General features: G+C 43.8%; 1 protein-coding gene across 1 annotated transcript in view; it reads left to right on the top strand.

The window, feature by feature from the left end:
• TRIO (trio Rho guanine nucleotide exchange factor) overlaps nucleotides 1-25,789 on the top strand; it is a 964,000-nt gene that overhangs the window by 771,842 nt on the left and 166,369 nt on the right. The gene's annotated exons all lie outside the window — the stretch shown is intronic.

A 25,789-nucleotide genomic window follows, 5' to 3' on the forward strand; every position in this document is an offset into this window, starting at 1 on the left:
AAGACCCAGTGGGACCACCGGTGTTTTCCCTGCATCTGGCAGCCAAAGAAAAGGCCTCGTGGTTCCGCCGGCATTTTCCCTGTAGCTGGAGGCCAAATAAAGAGATCCAGTGTGTGTCTGTGTGTGTGTGTGTGTGTGTGTGTGTGTGAGAGAGAGAGAGAGATTGTGTATGAGAGTGCCTGCTTGTGTGTGTGTGAGAAAGGTTAAAGTTTGTGCACCCTCCTCCAGTCGTCCACAATCTCAAGGTAACTGGAAATCTAAAGTTCTCAGGTATGGAGAGTGGGAGATTATTTTTACCCTTGTTAGTTTTAATTATTGGATGTGATATGTCTACTGTTTTGAAATATCTTATTGGTGTTTGGTAATTTTTTAAACATTTTTTAACGTGTGTTTTTAATTATTGAATGATCTGTTCATCAGCTGATTTGACATTCTTTTAATTGGTATGATTAATGTTTTATATTTCTTGACTGTATTTGATGTTTGCATTGCATACAGAGTCTGGCTTCCAGTTCAGTTTTTGTCTGCACATTTCTATTTATATTTTATGGACTCTCTATTCTGTATTTGATGAGAGTCTGTATTATGCTAGCGTGTAGTCTCTGTATAGGGATTTACAAGAACCTAGCTTGTTCTATTTTCGTAATAGGAGGTGCAATGGTGTTTAGGGCCTGGTGTAATATTTGCAATATTGCTTTTTCATAGATACTGTTACTGTTTGAATGCTGGCAGTTAGAGTATGGAAGGCTTACTCTATTGGAATTGTAGTTCAGTTATTCCTGGCTTTCTATTGGCCAATTATACATCCAGTGCACTTTACGATAGGCCTAATAACATATGGGATGCAGTAAACCTTGATTACTATGAGAAAGGTAGTTTATTAAGCCTATTAGACTACTGAAAATATTATTGAAAATGTCTTTTTTCCTAGTGTGTAGCCAGATGGATTCAGGGCCAATGGGTTATATGCTCCACTGCTAGCAGATGGAAACGAAGTCAGGTTTCAAAGCTGATGTCACCCTAGAAGCACCCCTTCAGTGACCTTCAATATCTCTCCGTCTCCTAGTAGATGTAGATGTGCTTTCCCTATGGGGATCACTGTACCCTTTAGAAGAATAGATTCTACTTTTAAATTGGAGAAAGATTGAGCCCTGCTCTCCTGCGGTGATACCTAAAGGTCCCTCCCCCAGTTGAGAATTCCTGAGGTGATTTCTGAGATCCCTCAGTGGTGTGCCTTTTCTGGTAGCTGGTTCCCGGCATGGACTTTGCTGCTGAAGCAGCTGAAAGGCAGCAGGTGCAGGAAGCTGAGTGCGGTGATGACGGCCAAAGCCCTCTCCCCCACAACCAGAGACCGTCTCTCTACTCAGCTGGTAAGCGCTGAGCCCAGGTAAGTAAAAAAAAAAAAAAAAGAGGATTCCTCCCAATTCAGTCGCTGGAAGAGTTTCAGTAAGACTTCCTCCGGTCTCCTTGCTTGGCATGCTGTACCAACGTCATTCCTGATCCTGTTGGGGTAAGGGAAAGTGGACTTCTGTGCAGGTTGAGTGGCCCCCAGTGGACTAGGCCCCGCTTTAGGCTTGGTAGGCAGCGGCGCCATCTTTCACATGTTTTTTGTGCATCTTCCATTGCCCACATAGAGTGTCAGTACGTGTGGTGCATGCCAGCTCTAAGCACGCGCTGTGTGCATTATGCCACACACATCGTCACATGCATATGTTCAAGCACAACTCTCTAGGCACAGAATTTAGGTAAAACTGGGTGCATGGGCTGCGCGTGTGCCTGGCCGTGGCCTGCTTAGGCCCCCAAAATTTATGCAGATACATTTTTAAGCACAAGCTGGCTGAACACGCAGCTACTGCCCCTAATGGCTCCGGCAGCAAAGAAACATAAGCGCCATTCTCTCTGCATTGATTGTCATATTAGAGCTACACAGTCTGATCTGGATTCTTACTTATGTCAGCACTGTGAGGAGGCCCAGGGAGAGTTGGACTCCCCAGACTTTACTAAACCGGGAAAATGTTACCATTGATGCCAGCATATGGTAAGCATTCTGCTTTGTACCACCGGTGTACAAAGTTTTTCAGGAAGTAAAAGCTTTTCAAACATAAAAATGATCTGAAAATACTTGTGAACCTTCTCCATTGCTGCTCCAAAGTTCTGAAACTCATTACCTTCAGGCCCGGACTCAGGGCTGACTTGTTTAACTTGGCCTATACATGATAATGGTGTCCTTCACTATAACATTCAAGCTGGAATGATGAGCAGTTTTCATTAGTCTATATTCCTGATCTGTTTTTGTACTCGCCACTGTTTTAATTATGCATGTTTGTATTGTAAATCGCCTAAAATCTTGCACAATTGGCGATCAAGACATTTTAATAAACTGTAAACTGAGCAAAGCTGGTAGATGAAACCCCCGTTAGGGATCCTACACAAGCCCATAGCAAGGGGGGGTGGGCAAGAAGGGTGCCTGCCCAGCGTGCTAAGCTCACCCTTTTAAGCCAGTTTGTGAACGCATGAGCCCGAAAGGGAAAGAAGGCACTAAAACAGGGATGGCGAACTCCAATCCTCGAGGGCCGCAAACAGGCCAGGTTTTCAGGATATCCACAATGAATATGCATGAGAAAGATCTGCATGCACTGCCTCCACTGGACGCAAATCTTTCTCATGCCTGCTCATGGTGGGTATTCTGAAAACCTGGCCTGTTTGCGGCCCTCGGGGACTGGAGTTCGCCATCCCTGCACTAAAAGTAATCCTTGCCTAGGTCACTGTTTTGTTGAGCCCTGACCAGAAATTTCAAATCGAAGTGTAAAAAAAAAAAAAAAAAAATAGGCAGGAGAGCCCAGGCAAAAGTTTTGTAAATGGTTTTCCCACTTGCTTGCACCACCACCATCACACAGGATTGGAAGCTGTGGACAGCACCGCATGATGATTTGAAGTTTGAAATAATTTAAATTTCTGGTAGAGCCTGAGTTGCTTAGAAAGCCTTGCATGAGTAACATTTGGGGATTCCACACACAAACACCACCAAATAAGAGTACATTAGATATGGGGGTGGGGGTTAAGGGTTTCCAGAGAGAGATGCAGCCAGCCCAACCTGCTTTTAGGACTGATAGTGAAACGGTAAAGTACTAGTCTCCGAGTCGGCCCTGCCCCACCCGGTTCTTTCCATTGCCAGCGGAATCCACAGTTGGGTAACGTTTGGTAAATCAACAGTCTCGGTGGTATCTGGCTGCCAGCCTCGACCTGAGGGTGTTTAATTTCCTTTCCTTTCCTTTATTATTCCTTTTTTTCTTTGAATGTTCAGGGAGAGCATTTTTCCCCCCCTAGCCAGCACCAAGGTACGGCAGCACAAAAGTCCCCTGTGCTTCTTTTCCTGTGAGTAAAAGTTGATATACACAGGATCTTGGGTTTGGCTCTCCGTAACCTTGTGGTGCGCATTCCAGGGCAGCCTGAACAGTGCACCTTCTGTTTTGTCTATGAACACTGGCTGTCACAGGGTTATGCCTGCCTTCTGCCATAAAAGCAACAACCCAAAAAAAAAGTTCAAAACAAAAAGGCTATCCAGAATAATACAGTTTTTTGAAGGTCGAAATTAAACATTTTGTGTATCTGGAATTTCAGGGCCAGTGTGACCTATTAGACAATGTAGGTGCCTGCCCAGCAGTGACAAGCTGCCAGTGGCAGCAGACAGTTAAGAGCCAGGGATGCCAAGAGTGCCCTTCCCCTCACACAGCCAAGCTGCAGTGGGGCAAGGCTGCCCTCCCAACGCCAAGAATGATTCGCTTCCTCCAACCAGCAGTGCCGAGCTTGGTTATGTCTGCTCTCATGGCCCCAACAGGAGTTGCTCACAGCCTCAGGGCGCTTACACTACTAGACAATGTAATAGGGTGCATACAACTTTAACATGCATTCTCCTTACTCACATGCTAAAAAAAAAAGTAACTCCTGATACAGTAAACTAATCGTATGCTAATGGTTCAGGAGTTTAAAAAAAAATAAACACCAACCCAAAAATGTGTGCATAGAGACATGCTTAGCACACATAAAATATGATTTATTTACATTATGGTATGTAGAAAATATGATTTCTGTGCATAAAAGTTGTAAGCAGAAAACATGAACGAGCATAAAGTTATGCATAGAGAAAGAGAGCTTGGAGTATAAAAATTATGCCCCTAACTATGTTCTGTGTCCCTAAATTTTCAGAGCACAACCTTTATGCTCCTAGCTCATTTTTTATGCATGCAACTTTTATGCTTCTAACTTATGTTTTCTGCATACAATGTGCACAAATCATGCTTCATGTGCAGAAAACATGATGATTGAACAACTCATATTTTATGTGCATAATTGCAGACTCTGGGTTTAGCCCCATAGGCTAACACTGGCCCTAAAAACATTATTCCCGCTCTGACAAGAATTAGCTTTCTTTTTTTTTTTTTTAACTCTGGAAATGTAAGCCTCCGCACCTCTTCTGCCCTGGCTAGCAATAGCTAATGCCTTGATTTGCAAGGAGGAGCATTAATTTGTGTGCGCAGTGATACTACTGTTTGTGCACATATCTTTTGTGCTCTAACTCCTCGTTATATCCGGGAAGAAAATTGTGCGCCCAGTTGAGCACGCTTTTATTACTTTGGGGCCAGAGATTTGGAAGAAAGAGAGGTGAGACATCTCTGCAGCAGAAACACAGTAGGGCATGCCACTTGCCGACCTTTGGTTCCCACCTAGTTGTTGACATGCAGAGGGAAGACGATAAAAAGGGGTGTGCAGGAAAAACTGTCTGCCCCCATGCTTTGCCAGTCCCTCACCCCCCAAACTCCACATTCCTCCCCATCTTATTCCTTCCCACCTCCCCAAGTCTCTGATCTCTCTGCTCATCTTTTTGTTAGCAGATGGCGGGGTGGCCTAGATTCAGCCACCATCACTGTGCTACATTTTGTGGCCTTCCTACTGACTGTGGGCTCTGTGAGCTGCTCCCCGTGGTGGCTCTCTCTTCTTTTTCCTCCAGGCTGCCTGTTTAAAAGTGAGCCCACGCTTAGGGTGGCAAAAATCCACCCTCCAGAATCTGGTGCAGAGTCTGGGTTTTTTTCAGATAGTGCCAATCCATTCTCCAGAGCGCAGTATAGACGCAGACTGGCATGGCTCGTAACATCTTGTCTGATACAGGGATTAAACACCGTCATGGTGCTGATTTCTGCTCTATTGATTCATCTTTCTTCTGCTTTACACACTTCCATTTTCTAGCAACAGAATGATATGTCTATTGAGATTTCCTTTACCTTTTAAGGGCCTTCTCCTTAGTTTCTCATCTCCATTTTATTAATGGCTCTTGCTCGTCTTCACGACACTGGCTCACTTTACTTGGTGACGTCCTTCAGTTTCACTCGGTTATGGTGAACTGTCTTGGTCTTCGGTTTTACAGCATTACAGGCTTGTTATCTAGAGATTATTGAGATAAAATAATTGAAATAAAATGATTTCCTCATTCCTCTCCATATTGGATTTTTGCCCAGCATGTAGTAGTTCTTTATAGCATTGGCACTTTTATGGAAAACAGAAAGATAACTAGCTGGTTTGTACTGTATATACCTGATGCAATCTACTGTGGGTCAGTTTTTCTATGAATTTGTTTTTCTGTGCCTGCACTCTGCAAATATCCAATGGCTGCTTACAAAAACATTAACAACAAAAAAAAAAGTGTGCCTGGCTCTGAGTGCTTTTGTGTTTCTGTGGCTCCTGATAATCATATTTTTATTTTACAAAATTTAACAAATTGTAGTTTGTTTTTTTCCCCTTGGACTTTATTCCTTGTGAAACAAACTACGGTACCTATTTCCAGCAAGGAAAAAGGATCTAAAATGGGTCTTTTTTGAAATCATGGTGAAACATGAGCAAGGCCAGCCTAGGAGTGTGGATTAAGACTTCAAAATCTATTGCCAAGATCCCAGAACTGCTGTTGGTAGACAAAAGGCTTGACTGGGTGAAAGATTTCACTTCTAAACTGTACAGAAAACCTCTTTGACTAAGGTCAAAGAGACCGATGGAACTCATGCTATGCAAGCAGGCTGCACTACCTAGAGAAATGGGGCCTCATCTGGAGATGGATAGAGCCGTAGCTAGCCGTTGACCAAGATCTCCATGGCCATAGACACCAGTACCTGAAGCTGTGTAGGCCAGCAGTACAGAACAAGGCGCCTAACGCTGTGCTGCAGTCACCACAAAGCTCACGGTGCTCTGCTTCGGAGAGATCCCTTTGACTTTGTCCTTTCACCTGCCCTCTCAGGGTAGCCTGAAAAGGCAGTTACCACTGCAAGAGGAGGCCAGCCCCAGTGCTGCTGAGATGAGGAAAGAGAGCATGTAACTTGCAACTTAGAGGACCAGCTGTGCCTGCCCTTAATTAAGGAAGAGGAAGACCCACTGCAGCTTCCACAGAAGGAGGGAAACAAGCTTCAGAGAGCAATGCAGCAGAGGCCAGCCTCACCTGACAGGGAAGACACATGGGGAGAGGAGAATTAAACTGTGGAGGGGATGTTAATGGTGATTGGGGAGAAGGGAGAGAGAGATAGTGTTGCTAGCTCGGGGGGGACACTAGTAAGGAAAGGTGGTGGTATGGAGAGGAAGGGGAAAGAGGGGGATACTGGTGCTGGCCTGAGGGGGGTGATGGTGCTGGCTGTAGGAGAGAGGGACAGAGAACAGGATACTGGTTGTAACCCACTGGGGGGAGGCAGAGAGGGAGTTGGGTGATGTCCCTTGGTGACTGGGGGGGAAGGAGAGAGGGAGAAACTGATGCTGGGGAAGGGAACAGAGTGGGACATTGGGAGGGGAATTACTGGTGCTGGTCTGAGGGGGAGAGAAAGATACTGGTGCTAGCTGTGGAGGAGGAACAGACAGGGGGATGCTGGGGGTGGCCCATTAGGGGCTGGGTGCGGATAGATAACTGGGCAGGGGTGAGATAGGGGGGTGCTGAGCAGAAAGAAAAAGAGGAGTGCTGCAGATAGGAGATCACGAAAGGGAGATGCAGCTGCTGGGATGGGGGAGAGAAAGAGAGGCTGAGCAGAGGTAGCCAGCTTTGGGTCTCCCAAGAGAGGGGATTAGGTGTGGATCCTTGGAACAGGGGAGAGGCTGCACACAGGGCTATGCAGCTGCGCAGTCTCTCTCAAACCGAATGAGGAAGGAATGTGCATTGACCATGGGCATTAATTTTCTTGTCGTTTGTAACGTACAGGCCGAGGACATGCTTTTACCCTTGGCCATAGGTGCCAAATTGGCTATGGCTCTGGAAGCAGAGACTTCCCAGTCTTACAGTTGTAAGGAACTTTTGGATTTCCTTACAAGAAGGCATGTTGGGGAGGTTCGGAGAGATTAATGAGCTGAGGTTTTCCTCCTCCCCCCAACTTGGAAACCGCAGATGGTATATTCCAGCAGTATATAAATCCCTTCCACAATCTTAGGGCATTGGATTCTTAGTTAAATTCTTCCTGTGTTGCCCTGCTGTGGGACAGCCTTTTTGTGCAGACCCATTGTTTGTTTGGTTTTTGGAAAAAGAACCGGGTAAAGAGAATTGGAAATAAAATGTCTTAACTCCATTTTCTGGTTCAGAGTCTTTGGAGATTTTTTTATTTTTGTTCCTTTTTCTCGTTTGGTTCCACTTTTTCATTAAGAGATTTGTCTCAATGGAGAAGACTTCAGAAGAGGTATGAAAACTGGGACTTTAATCCTGTTAAGTAATTGGAATTATCAACCTAGCCTAGGCCATTGCACAATGGGAAGAATATGATGTAAATCAGGAAAGTGAGAGAAAGCTTACACTTTTTTCAATCTGATTCATTGGGAAGACGAAGAAGCTAAATCAGTAAGGAATTGGCTATTACAAATTCAGCGGGCCTTGAATCTGAGGCCTTATCAGTCTGAGGCCAGTGACTCGTCCCTTAGGCCATGAGTAAGACCTTTGGAATATAACAGGCATAACAAAGGGAGAGCTTGTTTGAAGCCTGCTGGCAGAGGCAGGGATCCCACCCTTGAGGCACCAGATTGGTATTCAGGGCTACTAAAGGGCTTGCTGGGAACCAGGAAGTTTTTCTCGGCAACTTAAGGGCTGGAAGCTGAGTGGGAGGGACCCGGAGCTAAAGATCATATACGTTCTGAAAATACAGATAACTCATGTGCAGCCTGTTAAACGTGGTGTCAGAATAAAACTCTGTGTTGACTTTGTGAAGGAGATGGTGTGCATTCTCTTTATTTTCCAGACTGGCAGGAAGTAAGCAAAGTTAGGCTAAATCTCTATTGGGATCGTTTTCACACTGGACAGCATGACAAAGAAACAGCAGTGAGCCACTAAGTACTGTTAGTCTTACATAAGATTTACAAACTTAGCTGCCATGGAGCCAAGATCAATACTTGTGAAAATTTCCTCATGAATATCAGACCATTGCATGTGGTCCTTCGTGTGACAGCTTTGTGGATGGCACACCCAGCTGGCAATGCCTTGTTTCTGTGTTTTGTTTTGTTTTTTAATCAGTCGTCCATCAGGTCTTCTTTTTCCTGGCTTCTGAGTTCTAAGTTTCTACCCAATTATTTTATCAAATCTTTTAGTCTTTTTCATTGGGGATGTGCATAATTCTGCAAGCAGAAGCAGGATATATAAACCATAGAAGTGGGTGATGACATTTGATGTTGCCAACATGAATGATTTCATGGAGGGTTTTGGAAAAGCCTTTCCGGGTGTTTCTGACATGCAAGGAATTTTCCCTGTACACATCGTGTGGAACCCCTTCAGTCTCTTTTTGTCCACAGTTGCAAGTGCACACATTCTCTTCAGAGAGAGAGTTCTTCAAAGTTTTGACCTCTTCAGCCTGCTTTTCGTCCTCTTCCTACACCTGGTAGTATTCTTAGCTTTGTCGGTTGTTCTTAAGTTTTCAGTCTTTTTCAGTGCAATCGCATGACCCTAGGTTTTTCCTCCTCCGTTCAGTCTTAATCAGACAGCAGCCTCAGCTGACCCTTTTGAGCAAAAAAAAAAAAGTCATCCTTAGATTTGGCATTGACTGTTTTCTTCACGATGTCAGCCACGACCAGTGGCTTCAAGAACTGCAACTTCAAGATGTCCCTTACTGATCATTACGAAGCTGCATGCTGTACCTGGGACTAGGACATGATGTCTCTAGTTTGTGGTAGCTGCTCAAGGATGTTACCCAGGTTCATCAGGCTCTGAAGATTGAGACCTCAGCACATCTTTGCCTGAAATAAAAAATCCAGTACAACTCCATCAGCACCAAAGAGATAAGTGCCATGCTGAACATAAGAACATAAAAAATTGCCATGCTGGGTCAGACCAAGGGTCCATCAAGCCCAGCATCCTGTTTCCAACAGTGGCCTATCCAGGCTGTAAGTACCTGGCAAGTACCCCAAAACTAATCCTATTCCATGTTACCATTGCTAGTAATAGCAGTGGCTATTTTCTAAGTCAACTTGATTAATAGCAGGTAATGGACTTCTCCTCCAAGAACTTATCCAAACCTTTTTAAACACAACTATACTAACTGCAGTAACCACATCCTCTGGCAACAAATTCCAGAGTTTAATTGTGCTTTGAGTGAAAAATAATTTTCTCCGATTAGTTTTAAATGTGCTACTTGCTAACTTCATGGAGTGCCCCCTAGTCCTTCTATTATCCGAAAGAATAAATAACAGATTCACATTAACCCGTTCTAGACCTCTCATGATCTTACAAACCTCTATCATATCCCCCCTCAGCCGTCTCTTCTCCAAGCTGAACAGCCCTAACCTCTTCAGCCTTTCCTCATAGGGGAGCTGTTCCATCCCCTTTATAATTTTGGTCGCCCTTCTCTGTACCTTCTCCATCGCAGCTATATCTTTTTTGAGATGTGGCGGCCAGAATTGTACATGTTATTCAAGGTGTGGTCTCACCATGGAGTGATACAGAGGCATTATGACATCCTTCATTTTATTTGCCATTCCCTTCCTAATAATTCCTAACATTCTGTTTGCTTTTTTGACTGCTGCAGCACACTGAACTGACAATTTCAATGTATTATCCACTATGACGCCTAGATCTCTTTCCTGGACGGTAGCTCCTAATATGGAACCTAACATTGTGTAACTATAGCATGGGTTATTTTTCCCTATATGCATCACCTTGCACTTATCCACATTAAATTTCATCTGCCATTTGGATGCCCAATTTTCCAGTCTCACAAGGTCTTCCTGCAATTTATCACAATCCATTTGTGATTTAACTACTCCGAATAATTTTGTATCATCTGCAAATTTGCTTACCTCACTCGTCGTATTCCTTTCCAGATCATTTATAAATATATTGAAAATCATGGGTCCTAGTACAGATCCCTGAGGCACTCCATTGTATACTCTTTTCCACTGAGAAAAATGTCCATTTAATCTTACTCTGTTTCCTGTCTTTTAACCAGTTTGTAATCCACGAAAGGACATTGCCACCTATCCCCTGACTTTTTACTTTTCTTAGAAGCCTCTCATGAGGAACTTTGTCACATGCCTTGTGATTGTTATAAGTGTTATCAGAAATGTTGTTGTGCGGGCTCGAGTTATGAAGAATAAACTGCGGCCTGTTGTAATGCCACAAAGTGTGTCCTGTTTTATTGAGAGTGAGGAACGAAAGAGCCAAGCGCATGTCTTGCCTCCCTAGGTTAAGCGCCACACCACCTCCCAGATACTCTTCTCTGTCATTGCGATATAATTTGTACCCCGGTGTAGCCAATGGTCCAATAAGCCCAGCATCCTGTCTCCCACAAAAGCTAATCCAGATCTTTTATCATCTTTTGTCTTTATTAGCATTTCTCCCTTGGAAGTGCCAAGTAGATCCTAAAGGGGAGATTCCTTTCCTGTTGCTCACTCACAGAAGTAAGAGTTGGTGGTTCCCAAGTCTGTCTGGCTAATAATGGGCCTGTCCTTCAGAAACTTATCCTAACCTTTTCTTAAACTCCGCTATGCTATTAACCTTGACCACATCCTCCTGCAACAAATTCCACTGCTTAATTGTGCGTTGACTGAAAAAAATACTTTATTAGATTTGTTTTAAATCTGCTACCAATTAGTTTTATTGTATGTCCTCTAGCTGTAATACTATTTGACAGGGCAAATAATTGTTACCTATTAACTTGTTCCACATCACTTATGATTTTATAAACCTCTATCATATCCCCTCTTGTCATCTCTTCTCCAAGCTGAACAGCCCTAACTTAGTTTCCTAGAGCAGTTCCATATCTTTCATCATTTTTGTGGCCTTTCTCTGAAGCTTTTCTAGTTCTTTCATATATTTCTTGAGATTGGAACGAGCAGAATGATACAGAATACTCATGGCCTGCTTTTATCCCGGAACCGTGCAGAGCTATTATGATATTCTGCTATGTTCTCTGTTTCTTTTTGCGTAATTCCTAGCATTCTATTTATTTTTAATCACTGCTGTACATTGTGCACAATGACTGCAAGCTCTTTTTCCTGGGTAGTGACTCCTAGTATGGAACCCAGCATTGTGTACATATAGTTAAGATTATTTTTTTCCTGTGTGCATTACTTTGCACTTGTCCCCGTTCAGTTTCATCTGTCATTTAGATGCCCAGTTCCCCAGTCTCACAAAGTCTTTCTGCAGCCTTTTCATGTTTCATCTGCAGAATTGATCACCTCACTCTTTGCTCCCTTTTCCAGGTCATATATGAATCAGTTAAGCCCTGGTCTCAGTACAGAACCCTGGGACACTCCATTATTTACCTTTCCTTACTGAGAAAACTCAGCATTTCATCCTACTCTGTTTCCTAACCTTTAAGCAGTTACCAGTCCACAATAAGCCATTGCCTCCTATCCCATGGCTTTTAATTTTCTAAGGGGTCTCTCTTGAGGGACTTTATCCAAATACACCTTATCAACCTGCTCAGCCTTATGCATGTGTGTGCTACACTCTCAGGGGATTCTAGTGGATAGTAAGACCCAACTGCCCGTTGCTGAATCCATGCTGACTCTTTCCATGTTCGAGAGGTCTGGTAAAAGACACGGAGTGCATGGAGGGAGCTGGGTCTGTCTGGTAGCCTGCAAACTGCTCCTGCTGACTGGGTGGCTGCGACAGGTTGGTGGTTGCAGTGCGGTCACCATCTGGAAAGGCCTTGGGAGATTGGATGTTCAGGGAATAGCTGCACTGCTGTTGGTTGCTGTTTGCATTATTGTGGGACCTTGTGCTTAGACATGGAGGGGGGAAAGGTACTGAGTGTGAACTATAAATGCTTAGCTACCCAGAGGGGTGGAGCGCAACAGGGGAAGACCAGCATTGTGTTGGATAAGGCTTGATATCCTATAGGCAGTCATGGTGTATGGATGGCTTGCAGCTGGGATGTATCCTTGGCAGTGTGGACAGAAATAACTCAGCCAGATGTTTTGGTTTTTGGTTTTTTTTGTGTGTGTGTGTCATAATATTCTCTGACTCACTATGACTTTGATGCTGGGGCAGTGTGAGTTCAGGTACCTGTTTCCTCTCTTTGATTTATTTTCATTTAAATAAACTGGAGTATTACTTTCAGCCTCCTTTTAATTAAGTTCCAAGTGCAGGGTCTAGGATATGAGGAGAGTCCTTTCTAGGCCATTTTGGCTAAGATTGAAAACCAATTCAACATGGGGGAAGGGAAGGGGTGGTTATGTGACGTGATGATGTAACAACCATTGCCAAAGCAAGAATAATAAACTTCCTGCAAAAAAACCCAAAAAAAACCTCACTTTAAGCAGTTTTCCAAGACTGAGCAGCTTTTGTTCTCCCAGATGCCTTTGCTGCTTCTCTGGTTGATTCCAGAAAGCTGTTTGTGTGGCTGCAAAGCTGTTAGAATGGTCTGTTAGCAGAGTTTGGCCAATGACTCTCACCTCCGAGCCTTTTGGACCACATGCCAGACATTGGCTTGTAATTAATATTTCACAAAAACAACCCACAAATTCCAGAGACAATCTAGACATTGCTTATTGGAACTGAAATCAGCTGATTCCTTCATCATGACCTACAACTGAGTTGTAGAGTGAATTAAAAGGGTCTCGGGGCACATCCTATACCTTGCTTCACATTTGTAGAGCACTTGGTCAGCACGGAGCTGGCACATAAAGAGGGTTTTTGGTTTTCAGCATTTATTCTATTTGCCATGCTCTGAGCCCAATTGGGCACTCCCTACCACCAGTAACGACAAGTTGTGGCTGCTGTGGCAGCATGGTGGTCGCTGTACGGTTTTTCAAATACAAATCTGAAAATGCCTATTTCCAAACATCCCCTCTCCCCAGCCCCTAATTTTGTGTTGAGATTTTTCCGATTTTCATGCAGAAACCACTATGCTGTGGTAATAGTCACTGTCTTCTGTGAAGCTTGACTTCTTGTAATGGTTTAGAGTGTTCTGCAATAGGAGCACTAACTGGGGCCCGTAATCTGTCATCTAAACCCATATCATAAACTCGCACATCTGGGAAGCATGTGTCGCTACTCTGAAATGCAAAGTATGATTAGTTACTATTGCACTAGGAAGAAATGGTTGAATAATGGCACATTCTTATCATCCTCCTCTTATTACATTATGCAGCCAGGAGTGACTGAGAAATTGCATGTAGCTTTTCTTTATAGAACAGTATTGAATTTGGATTGTCTGTGAGTCGCAGCTAAGGTACGTTTTCGAGCAGTAAGCGTGCTTGCTATCTTCCAGAGTCATTTTTCAGTGAATTTTGTGGTGCTTGTGAAAGGTGCCAGATGGTGGCAGCACTGGCATCCGTGGATTTCAACATTCATAGACAAGGGTATAGCCGTGGCGACAGTGCGGCTTCCCTGCGCTGCCTTGCCAGCATGCCTCAGCCTTGTTTTGGAAGGGACCCACCTGTATGTCTCAGTGTCTGTCCTTTTTTTGGGGGGGGCCCTTCGGGGCTTCCCTACAAGCGTACTAATGAGTTCCCCATTGGGGATCGTTTGTTTAGTGACGTGGACGCCTGTTCACGAGAAACCGAATTGCAGGTGGTAGGCACTGATTTTTGATGACTAGCAGCCGGAACCAAATTTCAGTCTGGAAGGGGAAAGCTCTGTAAACCTGTATCAATATATGAAGCCATCTGGTCCCCTGGCTAAAGTAATGTTTCAACTTCATGCCGTATACCAGGCATACTAACCCAGCCATATTTCAGCGGATCGTAATTGGACTCTTCACAAACGATTAAGGTTGCCCCCACCTCCCCCAAAAAAAGGCATGCTGCCATTTCACAGCACTGCTGATGCTCACGAGTTTTACTGTTCGGTCCTGGGAATTGTGCAAGGGGATATGGAAACGTTTAGCTTCCAGCCAGCTAGATAAGCCTGATTTATTATGAAAGAAAAAGCCGAGGCTTATTAATTGCAGATGTTGGAAGGTTACAGACTTGGGAACAGTGGGGCTAAAACATGTCTTTTATTCCTGCATCCTTGGACTCTTGCAGGATGTGGTCACTGGGTGTAACTTTATCTGGAGGGTTTGGGGAGGGATGAGAGGACCCAATGTTGCCTTTCTTCCAAAATTACAAGGGGGAAAAAAAAAATTCTCATTGTAGACTTCGTGAACTCTGACTTCATCAAGAGAACAGCAAATATGATTTTATTTGAGCTGGAGGGGGGAAGCTGAATGATTTGTAATTGATTCTCCCCCTGGGTTCCCGAAATTGTGTTTAGCCCACTCCGCCCTCCCTTCCAGCAAAGGAAAGAAAAGACTCTTTTCTCATGAGCACCCCCAAGTGACTCTGCATAATAGTCTAGTGGGTTTGTTAAGCCCCGGCATTGTCTTGTGTTCATTTCCTTTGTATTAACTTGGATTGTGTTAGCGTTCTGCTGCCAGAAATAGACTGCAATTGCACTCGGTGGTTCTCACAAGCCATTCCAGCTGTGCCTTACTTTTCCTGTGAATTGGTGGGTGGGGGGGGGGGGGTAGGCTTGTAGGGGAGGGATTGGGGTGTTAAGTGATGGAAAAGGTCGCAGGACCTTTACCCTTTCTTTAATGAGTACTTGGAGCTCATGTTACCGAGCATGGCTGTGTCGGCAGGATAGTTGGTGCATCCGTGCGCTGGCACCCTGGCAGGTTCTGTTGACAGTGCGCCGTGTGCTGTTACTTTTGTATCCTGCTACCTGCCAACGTTGGCCTCTTGTTGTGAGCTTTCAGACAAAAGAGAGGAGCAGAGGTGGGCATGTGGATGCATGCACGGCAGTGGCAAAGTCCCTGACAGCTGGGTGTTAGTGCCAACAATCTATACCTAAAGAACTGTAATAATACTAAACCTCTACTGAGTAAAACCCAATTCCGTGCGTCTGCATTTTGTAGGCCACTGTGCAAAGCTGCCAACAAACTTGCAAGCCACGATGAACTCTTTTCAGGACACTACACTTTTATTTTAATTTCCCTTTTCTGAGTACTTTGGAATTGTTACAGTGTGTTAAAGGTAGCAAACTGAGGGTGCACCATAACAGGAAAACTTTAGTTTCATGTTTTATTTTTAATAAAAATTCTCTCTTCTCCGGCTCAAACTTAAGCAATGGATCCCTGGCAGACAACGAGACTGGCAAGCCCCCCAATGGCCCAGTTTACAGTAGTGTTTCTTAACCCCCATCCCAACCCTTAAATTTAATTTACTACAACACCCCACCCTCCTGACCCCCCAAGACTTGCCAAGACTTGCTCCTACCATGTGACAGGGGCCGACCAATGGCACCGGTAGCCTCTGTGACATAGTAAGGGCAAAGGCTATCGGCGCCATTTTGAATACCGGCAGCCGACAGCCCGATTGTAGGAGATCGCTCCAGGACCCCTGCTGGACCACCAGGGATGCTTGGCAAGTCTTGGGGGGGTCAGGAGGGTGGGGGTTTATTCGTTAGTGATACGTTGTATTCGTTGGGGTTCGCCATACATTTTGTGATCCCCACGAATACAACAAATATGGCATATACGTTGCGGATTGCCAATACGTTGCAAAGGAATGCACACCCCTAGTGTTTCCTCTGCAAACCCCCCCCCCCCCCCCCCCCCATTCCCCTGCCAGGAGCTTTTAAGGATTTTTTTTCTCTTGTTATATTGCTCCTCCCCATTTTGCTTTCGGGTAGATATTCAAATTGGTGGCAGTACATACATTAGAAGCTTTACCAGTTGTGTTTGGGGTTTTGTGTTTTTGGTTTTTTTTCCTCTTGTGTTTGGCAGTGGAATTGCTTTCCTTGGCAGTGGAATTGCTTTAAAGGACCCAGGACCAGCTCGCTCATGGATTAGAGTTCGTTGGCAAATTGCTTAGCAGAATCTTTAGGAAACAACAAAGAAGTAGATGCCACAAAAAAGTCTTTTCCAAATCTTTAATAGTGGAGACATGTAGTATTTTATAAAAGATGCCCGACTCTGGCCGAGTTTCGCCACATTGAGTGGCTGCCTCAGGGGCTAGAAGTAAACATGTATATAAAATCATTAAAACATAAATACATAAGAAATCATTAAATCATTAAAATGCAAAAATTAATGCCAATCACAATAAAAAAAATAATAGAAATAATAAATACATAAAAACTAACATGTGAATACATCCATAAAACATATATATATAAAAAAAGGAACAAACTTGGAATTAGAAATTATAGTGACAAAGGAATAGCATATGAACAACATCAATGTGCAAAGTACCCACATATATAATATAATATTTTGGGGAGTGAATTTGATACCTTAATTATAAACACAAAGTTGAAATTAAAAGGAATTTGAAAAAATTCATCCGCAATATGCATATGTCTGTGAAAAAATTAAAAAATCAGTTTGAATGCTACAACAGAAATTGGATCGGAAAATGAGGCTGCTGTGAATAGACGTTGATGCTGTCTGTGTCCTGAATGCTGTTTATACCTTGCCTTAGCAGTGAGACTGTCCAGGACCTCTTCTGCTCCCCTGTTTGTTCTATTTGCTCATTTTCATAAACATCCATTCGGAGAACTACACACATCTGACTCATTAAATGAGAATCCAAAAATCTCTTTTTAATACCATTGAATGTGCAGGTGGCTTTAATGTTTTTTTCTTTTTTTTAACAATACATTTGAAAACCAAAAAGCATTAAACTTATTTCCTAGTTATTGGAGCAAACTGGAAGATTTTGCCTTGGGAATGCATCCACATATTGATGTTACTGTTGCCTTCTGTAAATTTGAGGCCCTGTGTGGGTAAGGTTTACCCCATAAGCAAAAGATATATTTCTCAATAGATTCCTTCAGTGCTTTGTCCCCCACCTCACCTCTTACCTAAACACGCAAGCTGAGGCAATATCGTGCGCTGAGCCTAGCACACAGGTTAACGAGCGCTTAGATGCATGTTTTGGACATGCGTCTATAACCCTTGATGCAATAAAGGGGATCAACGTGTCCAAAACTTGCGTAGCAAATAGCGCTCATCACATGTAAATTCCATGTAGATGAGGCTATTAGCTATTACCCCGCAATGCAAGACATCCCCGTGCGCCCGAGGTGCACATTTTAACCCATCATACTTTACGCCTGCCGAGAGTAGGCGTAAAATCTTCCCACACATCAAGGGCTCAACTTAAAAACAAAAAAAGCTGCTTTTCTGTGGTTCCTCCTACTTAGTAGTGTCGCAGTACTAAGCAGGAAAAATCACAGAAAGCAACACTATGCAACAAAAAATTCTTGACATAAAAAAAAAAAATCAGGGTGCACAATATATACCCACAATATACATGCTCAGGGCCATGTGTATTGTGTGTGCGTATTGTGCCAGTAAATTAGCTACTGCAGGATAAAAGTGACTCTCATAAATTGGGTGTTCCTTTTGGTAACCTGCACACACAGGGCACTTAATGTTAATTTATTCACTGCTTCACTTACTGCCGATTGGTCCTTTCACTGTCACATGTCAGTGAAAGGACCAATCCCCTTTCAGAAGGCTGTCCTGGAAGGGGATTGGTCCTTTCACTGTCACATGTCAGTGAAAAGGACCAAACGGGAACAGCCCTGCCAGGAGATGGGGGAGGGAACTCTGGCCAGGCTGTTGTGGACACACAGCCACTTCTCTTGGGCGCCCGATTCAGAGCGCTAGGGACACACAAATTATCCATTGTGCATCCCTTTTAGCAGGGAGCTCATTTGTGTATTGCATCAAGCGCCTAAGAGAGGTGGATTCGAAAAGCATACGTCCACTTTGACCGCATCTTTTTTTTTACATGCATGATATTGCATCGGCCTGAAAATGGGCTAACTTATGATTGCATAGGACACTATTAACTAACTTTTTCCCAAAACACTGTTAAAAAAAAAAAAAATTTAATATAGTCAGTATTGAGATATGGTACTTTAAAATCCAGCAGCAGATTTTTATGCTTTGCTGTAATTAAAAGTACCATATAATCTCATAGTTAAGCCATCCTGGATTTAGTGGTACACTTGCACTGCCAGAGTTTTGCTTATAATAGCACTTCCCTATTAAATCACATTCCATTGCCCCTTTCTTCCTCCTCCCCCCAATCAATTGTGGTTTTACTGAGTACTTCCCCCCCCCTCCCGCCCACTCCCCCCTTAAAGTTTGGCATGCATGTTTTTGGTTCCAGTCCTTGTGTACAAAATTTCAATAATAAAAAAAAATCAAGCAGTTCAGTAGGGTTAGAGATAGCTGGGGGTTAAAATAAAAAAAAAAAACCCCCCCACAAAATATTCAACTTGAAATTTTTTTTCCAGACATTTCTTTTGTCTTTCCTAGTTCTAAAGGGGATATGATTGCTCCCCGGAGCCTTTAAATTGCTGCTCGTTCCCACTGGACATTCTACGCAGCGCAAATAAGATTCCATGTGAGGCTGAAGCAGTGGATTGAGTTAATTGGTTTCTCTGGCATTTATACTTGTGAAATTCCTGGCTCTTGTACATGCATTTAGGGTATAGTCCTGGCATTCCTCTGATTTGTCAAGGATAGTTACGTAACTGAGACTTCCCTGCAAGGAAAAAATGGAAGAAAAAAGAATGTTCTAGAAAACCATTGGTGAGAAGTGAATTTGTCAAGATACCAAGTGGCATCATGTGGAGTGATAACCAGTGCCCCCCACCCCCTCACGACAAAATATGCAAATGTGAACTTGCCTCCTGAGGGGTAATTACAGTGAACAGTTTGAGGGAGTGGCGCATAATGCAGAGGAAGGACAGCAGCAGCTTAGGAAAGGCAAAAACATAAAGACTGTGGTTATACAACAGGCTATAAATGGTTAATGCCTATATTAAGGTCTCAATCGCAGTAATAGCAATTAGCTGTCGAATTCCACATCCGCTAATCTCTCCTCCTGCATCAGAAAAGACAAAAAAGCTTTGACCACGCCACCACCACCAGCACAGCCTTGTTCGGTGGCTGTATTTTTATGTGTGTTTTGAAATCGCTTATTCATTCCTGCCTACATGAAATATATTTAGGGAGGCTGATCACTCCATCTTCGAATTAGATATGTATTATTGGAACCCATCTAGAACTGTGGATAGTGCGGGCTATACATTTTTTAAAATAAAATCATTCCGGCTCATGAAGGGATCATCTAGTCCAGCGTTTCTCAGACGCAGCCACTGCTAACGAAAGAAGTTGGCTAAGGTTAACTGAGTGTTTTAGGATGAAAATTGTCTGAGGCCACAGAAAAAAAATGTGTCAGAACTCTTGATTCAGTTTGTAGGTATTTCAGTGTGGCTCTGAGACACCCTTCATTCCTATCACATACCATACATACTCTATAAATTGTCTCTTGAAAAGGCATTTGAAAGATCGCTGCCCTAGACATTCTTCCTGCAAGAAGTCTGTCAGTACTCTTACATGTCCTTCTGTGCATGAATAGGGAAGAGTAAAGAACATGGTAATGGACCAATAGCCAAAAGCTTTTAAAAGCCACCTTGGGTTGAGAGTGTAAGGTATAGCGGGTCTCAAACTAGTGACACTTGAAGCTCAGGGCACAGAACCTCAGGATTAGCCCACAGGACTGGAAGATCTCAAAAAGACCTTGGTAGTAATTACCATGCCATGGAAGCTCTCAGTTAGACCAGTCTTGGTTGGTCCCCTGATTGGAAGCTTGTATATTAGGTTACCCTGCTTGACAACACCCTCACTGGTCCAAACAGTCTTCTGAGGCCTTGCCTGGGGGAAACGCTGTCCAACTGGCCCCGATACCCAATCCAAGCCTAACTTCTTTGCCACACCAGGATCCTGATCCACATCTAGGCTCACAGCCTCACCCTGCCTGAAACCTCAAGAATTCCTCAAGACCATCAAGCCCCAGCTGCGGCCTGCTGCAGGTTCAGCTGTGGGGAAACAGCTGCAACGTCTGGTGAAGACACTGCCTGAGCGCTGTGCATGGTGTGCTTACTGTAGCCACTGCTTACCAAGACCCCTGGAGTCCGTCCTTGTTCTCCTTTGGAGAGAAGCCCCCACGACACCTGGCAACCCCTCGGTGACACCGGAGAGAGAGAATCTTGTAGCCAGAAATCTGCGATAACTAGATGTGGTCACATAGGGCAATTGTGTCCTTTCACAAGTACTGCAAGGCTTCCTGGGTAAGCTTTGAAGCTATCTGTACTTCAGGTCTGCTCAATTGGCCTGTAAATAGCAACCAACCCATGCAGCAGGTAAAGATGCAGAGTCATCTTTTTGAGAGTAGATGCTGTTGCAATGCAATGGAGTTGTAATGCAATATCTTCATTTATTTGCGCTGTATTGCATCTTGTAGGGCATGCCAGCATTGTCTAGTCTGTCATGATAAGCAGTGCCATGCCAGGTTGGGCCTTTTTGTTTCCGACAGTGTGGTCCACGCATTTTCTGTTACATGTGCTAAACATGCTGAGCAAAAAAAAAAAAATGTTTTTCAGGGGTGCATGGGAAATCATCCTGTTTGATCTTAGGTGAATGCTGCATATGCCAGAATTTGGGACAAGTCCGTTTCTTGTGTGGTGTTGGTTTCGGACTGTGTATCGCCCCACAATACGTGTGACTTATCATACCGTGACAAAAAATTGGAGTGAAAGATAGGGCTCAGAAAAAATGTGATAATTTTAGTAGTAATATTTTGCAAAAAGTTTGAAAAAAAAATGTAGTTGGAAAACATATAGAGGTCAATATTCAGCAGCATTTAGATGCATAACTTGTGAGTTATCTAGCTAAATGCTAATTTTTGAATATTTCCCCTACTTATCCAGCTAAAGTTTAGAGGATAGCATGAGGGCACTTCAAGGCAGAGTTAAGTTAGCCAGCTAAGTTAGCTGATTAACTCAGACATTCAGAGTTAGTTGGATAAATTATCCGGTTAACTCTGGTGATGCCATAGGGCAGTCCTGAAGTCAGCCGGATAAACTTAGCTGGCTATCTTTAAGAAAGCTGGCTATATTCAACAGTGAGGCTGCATCACTGAATATCCCTGCCAAGTTAGAAAGATAAGTTTATCCGGCTAACTTTAGAATCTAGCCAGTGACTGAATATTGCCTCCCTAATATGTCAATTTTCATTAACACAGAGATAAATTAGGTATACTCATTATCAATTAACAAGTGCCTTTATATGTGCTTCATGTGGCATACACCATGTAAGCGAAAAGTCAGAAAGATGTATAATCATAGCATACCCGATAATGATAACCAAATCCCATTAAATTTCACTCATCATTCAAATCTACTGACCTATAAAAAAAAATAAATTCCAAATTTAGCGAATAACCCTTATCGTGATACTCATCTAACATAAGGAAGAACTCCTGTGAAGGAAAGATTTGCTGTCTTTTCCAGCCAAAACGTCAGCAATAAGATACCATACCATGGCACAGATGCTAAACTCCCCCTGTGCAGGGGCTCGACAGTAAAGTACCTCCTGCCTTCTCACATAACCCTACTAAAAAGAGATGTGCCTGCTCTGTGGGCTGTGCAGTATTTGAGAGCACAAATGACCAGCAGTAGTACCCTCTGTTGTTTTGGTAAGCTGCTTCCCTGCACTTCCTCTGAAGGTGGCCATGTTGAGAGCAAAGCCACAAACTACCTGAGTGCAAAATCTGGTCCCGCTGAATGTGATTTCATTTGTACTTCCCCTCTTGCTAACATGACTGCTCCCAGAGTCTCAGGAAAATTGCAGACAGGTTAAATAATTTCAAAAACTAGGGCTTAGTGGTAACATTTGTAGTTGATATGCGGTATATGTATGAATACTTGCCACATCAGTAATATTTCCTCTTGCCCTGTTGGGCTTCCAGGTCAACTTGAACCGGCCTTTACTGGGCTACAGTGCCAGCAGCCATCATTTGCAATTATGGGTACAGGGCAAGGTTGCCTCATTTTATAGATCCAGCCCTGCTCATCTAGCCCAGCCCAGCCATCACGTAACAGCCTTTGGCCAGAAGTCATACACTGGAGCTCGGCTCAAGGGCACCCTGAATCTGGCCACTGGCTTGTAATATGCAACAGATGGGACTCACTCCCCTACCCTTCCCTTCCCTTTGGAGCCATGAATGCTGCTTCCAAAGCAACCTTGACCTTACCAGTAGAAGCCGAGCTCGCGAGTCAAGCCCAGCTGCATGGCAGCACTGACACGGAGCTACCAGGCTGGAGCCTTCGGTATGTTTTTTTAAACGACACACAGGACACAAAGAGGGTAACTCTTAAACCAGCACACGAGTGCCCATGGTTTCAGCCCGGGCCCAGGGATGTGGCCATTTTATAACGTATGCATGAATATGTGCGCATGTTATAAAATAAAATTGCATACATGTACCCGCAGTCAAGCTAAGTGGACGTGTGCCTATGTGTGCAAATGCTGATTCTACCGCATTAATGGGGGGATTTTAATTGACACGTGAGCCAATACCATTATCAGTTTTGAGTTTTCCCAGTTCACCCAAATAAGGGATAGGACTTCCAACCCTCCCTAGTTTAATAGTCTCTCTTCTTCCCTGTTAACCCTGACCTTTAAAATCCCACTGACCCTCCTAGAAGTTTTTGTTTTACAACTTACACATCATTCACAGCAGAAGTAAAGCAACACGGCAAGGGGATCCCGGCGCACATCTGTGCGCGTAAAGTATTTCCACCCTAATTTCAATGCGAAAGCCCAGGACTGCCCACACCAAGCCTACAACACCCAGCACCTTTTTTTTTTTGGGGGGGACGGGGGACTTTTCATTTGTGCACATAACAGCAAGGATGCGTGTACTCCCAGCAGCTTTTAAAATCCGCTCGGCCCAATTTGTGCACATATCTCCCGGGTTTCGGCATGCCACCAGGCTTTTAAAATGCACCTTAAAGAGAGCAGCCTTCTTTTAAATGTGAAAAAAAACAAAACTTGTCACTTCCTCTGTGTCTATACTGAAACTGCTGCACCTTGAAAAGTGACGAAGAAGCAGATTTCATACTGAAGTGGCAGGTAGCACCGTCCCCAGTAGTGGGAGTTTGTTTTCGGGGTGGCAGGGCCGATGTGCCAGGCCCCCCCCTTGTGTTACTGCAGTTCCCGAAGGCTCTGTCTGCAGCTGTGTGCGCACAATGCTGTTCAGTGGTGAGAGTGAAGCGCGGTGGTGGGCTTGGGTTTGGTGGAGGGGATTTGCCTTGTCTGAGGGCTTAGAAGATAAAAGGGGATAAATTAATAGTGGAACATTTTCCTGTGCTGAAAGGGCCCAGGTGTAAAGCATTTCATGAGGCTCCTCCTCTGAGCTCTGTTTTAAGAAGAAAAAAAAATAAATTCTGGCTGTATGGATGATGTTGACTAGGCTAAATATTATCCTCCCGGGCATGCAGTTTTATTTCATTCACATCGCTTTCTAAGCTAACAGGGCTTATGCAATGCATCCATCGCAGTCCTTCCCATAAGACCACCCCCATAACTATGTTGGTTTTAGTGGTGGCTTTTTTTTTCTTTCTTTCTTTTAAGCATTTCCTCACTTTCTCCTGACCCATCTGTTTCACATCATATTAGCCATGGTTTTCACTCAGTGGAGAGAGATGCGCTCCATAAAATAAAATGAATTAGATTTGTGTGTGTGTGTATACAAGTACTTTTAGTTTACCATTCTCAGACAGTCCGCTGTCTGCAGGTGAGCTATTGTCCTTATTCAGGCTGCAAATACTTGGCACAATCAAAATAGACTCATTTTAAATTCTGCTAAGACCATGTCTTACCTTGTCTTACCTTATTTATTGATTAATAATTTTCCTGTACCTTTTCTACAGAAGTCTTAAGATTTAGGAGTCCTACTAGATTCCCAGTAAACGTTAAAGCCCCAGATAAAGAGTGCATTGAAGTCTTTCTGTAAACTTCGATTGATTAGGCAGCTTAAATGCATTCTTTCTAACGATGACGTCCATACTTTGGTTCTTGGATTTGAAGTGGTTGTCAGTTGCATGTAAGGTTAAGTTTAAGATTATCACCCAGGTCCTGGTTACCTAGCTCATGTTTTACTTTGCTCTCTGCAAACAATTGCTCAAACCTTTTCCGTTGGAAAAAAAATCAGTAAAACTTGGGGTCACGAAATGAAACTTCAGGGAGAATGACTTGGAACCAACGTCAGGAAATAGTTCTTCACTGAGAGGGTGGTGGATGCCTGGATTGCCCTTCCAGAGGAAGTGGTGAAGACAAAAACAGTGAAAGATTTCAAAGGGGCGTGGGATAAACATTGTGGATCCCTAAAGGCTAAAGGATGGAAATGAAGAAAAGAGTGCATGGGCAGTTACTACCCTTAACCAATAAGCCATGATAATGTTAACGCAACTCCATCATTACTCTCTGCTTCAATGGCAAGGGGTAACAGGGAATTGGATTCTTACGGAAACCAACTAGGGCCCTGACTTTTACGGTTTGAGAAACTGATAAGCATGGGGGTAGCCTGCACAGTGCGGCAGATACTGGCATAAACTTACTGGGCAGAATGGATGGACCATTTGGTCCTTTTCTGCTGTCATTTCTATGTTTCTATGTCCCTTCATGTAATCTCCCCTGAAATGCCTCAAACTGTCTCTGATCCTCCAGATAGCAATAGGAAAAAATAGTAGGCGGCGGTATTTTATTCATTTTATTAAATTTTTATATTCCACTTTTCGGCACTTCAAAGTGGATTACGTTCAGGTACTGTAGTTATTTCTCTGTCCCCAAAGGGTTCGTCTCTTAAAATAAATTTAAAGCATGGCACTTTTCTTTTGTTGCTTAATTGTTTGCGTCCAGTTCTAGCCCTTCTGAGTCTTCCCTGTGCTCCCCATGTAAAGCAACAGTAGATCTCACCTAGAGGTGAATTAAGACCCATGCGCACATTTTCCAGCTCGCGCACATGGAGGCAGCGATTTTATAACATGCGCGCGTACACGTGTGCACGACTTTATATTGACACGTGCATGTGCGCGCAGATGCCTCAATCGCGTAAGTGTGGGGGGGTTTAGTAGATAAGCGTGCCGATGCAATTACCTGTTTCCCCAGTTCATTCCCAGTTCACCCCAGTAAAGGAGAGGACTTCCTAAACCCCCTCGCTAGCTTGCCTCCCTTTTGCCCTATTGGCCCCGACCCTTAAAACCCCACTGACTAGCCTCGTTTTTGTTATTTTATTAGTTACACGCCTTCCATAGCAGAAGTAAAGTTACGCGGTAGGAGACTACTTACGCCAGACTTCAGGTTACAGACTCGTCCCGCCCACACCTCACCCCTTTTCTGATTTGTGCGCGTGTCAGGAGATACGCTCGTACTCGCGCGGTTTTTAAAATCTGTGCGGCGGGTGCCGAGCTGAGTCACGCGCGTATCTCCGGGCTTTG

The sequence above is a fragment of the Rhinatrema bivittatum genome, chromosome 2 (genome assembly GCF_901001135.1).
Source record: "Rhinatrema bivittatum chromosome 2, aRhiBiv1.1, whole genome shotgun sequence".
Lineage (NCBI taxonomy): Eukaryota > Metazoa > Chordata > Amphibia > Gymnophiona > Rhinatrematidae > Rhinatrema > Rhinatrema bivittatum.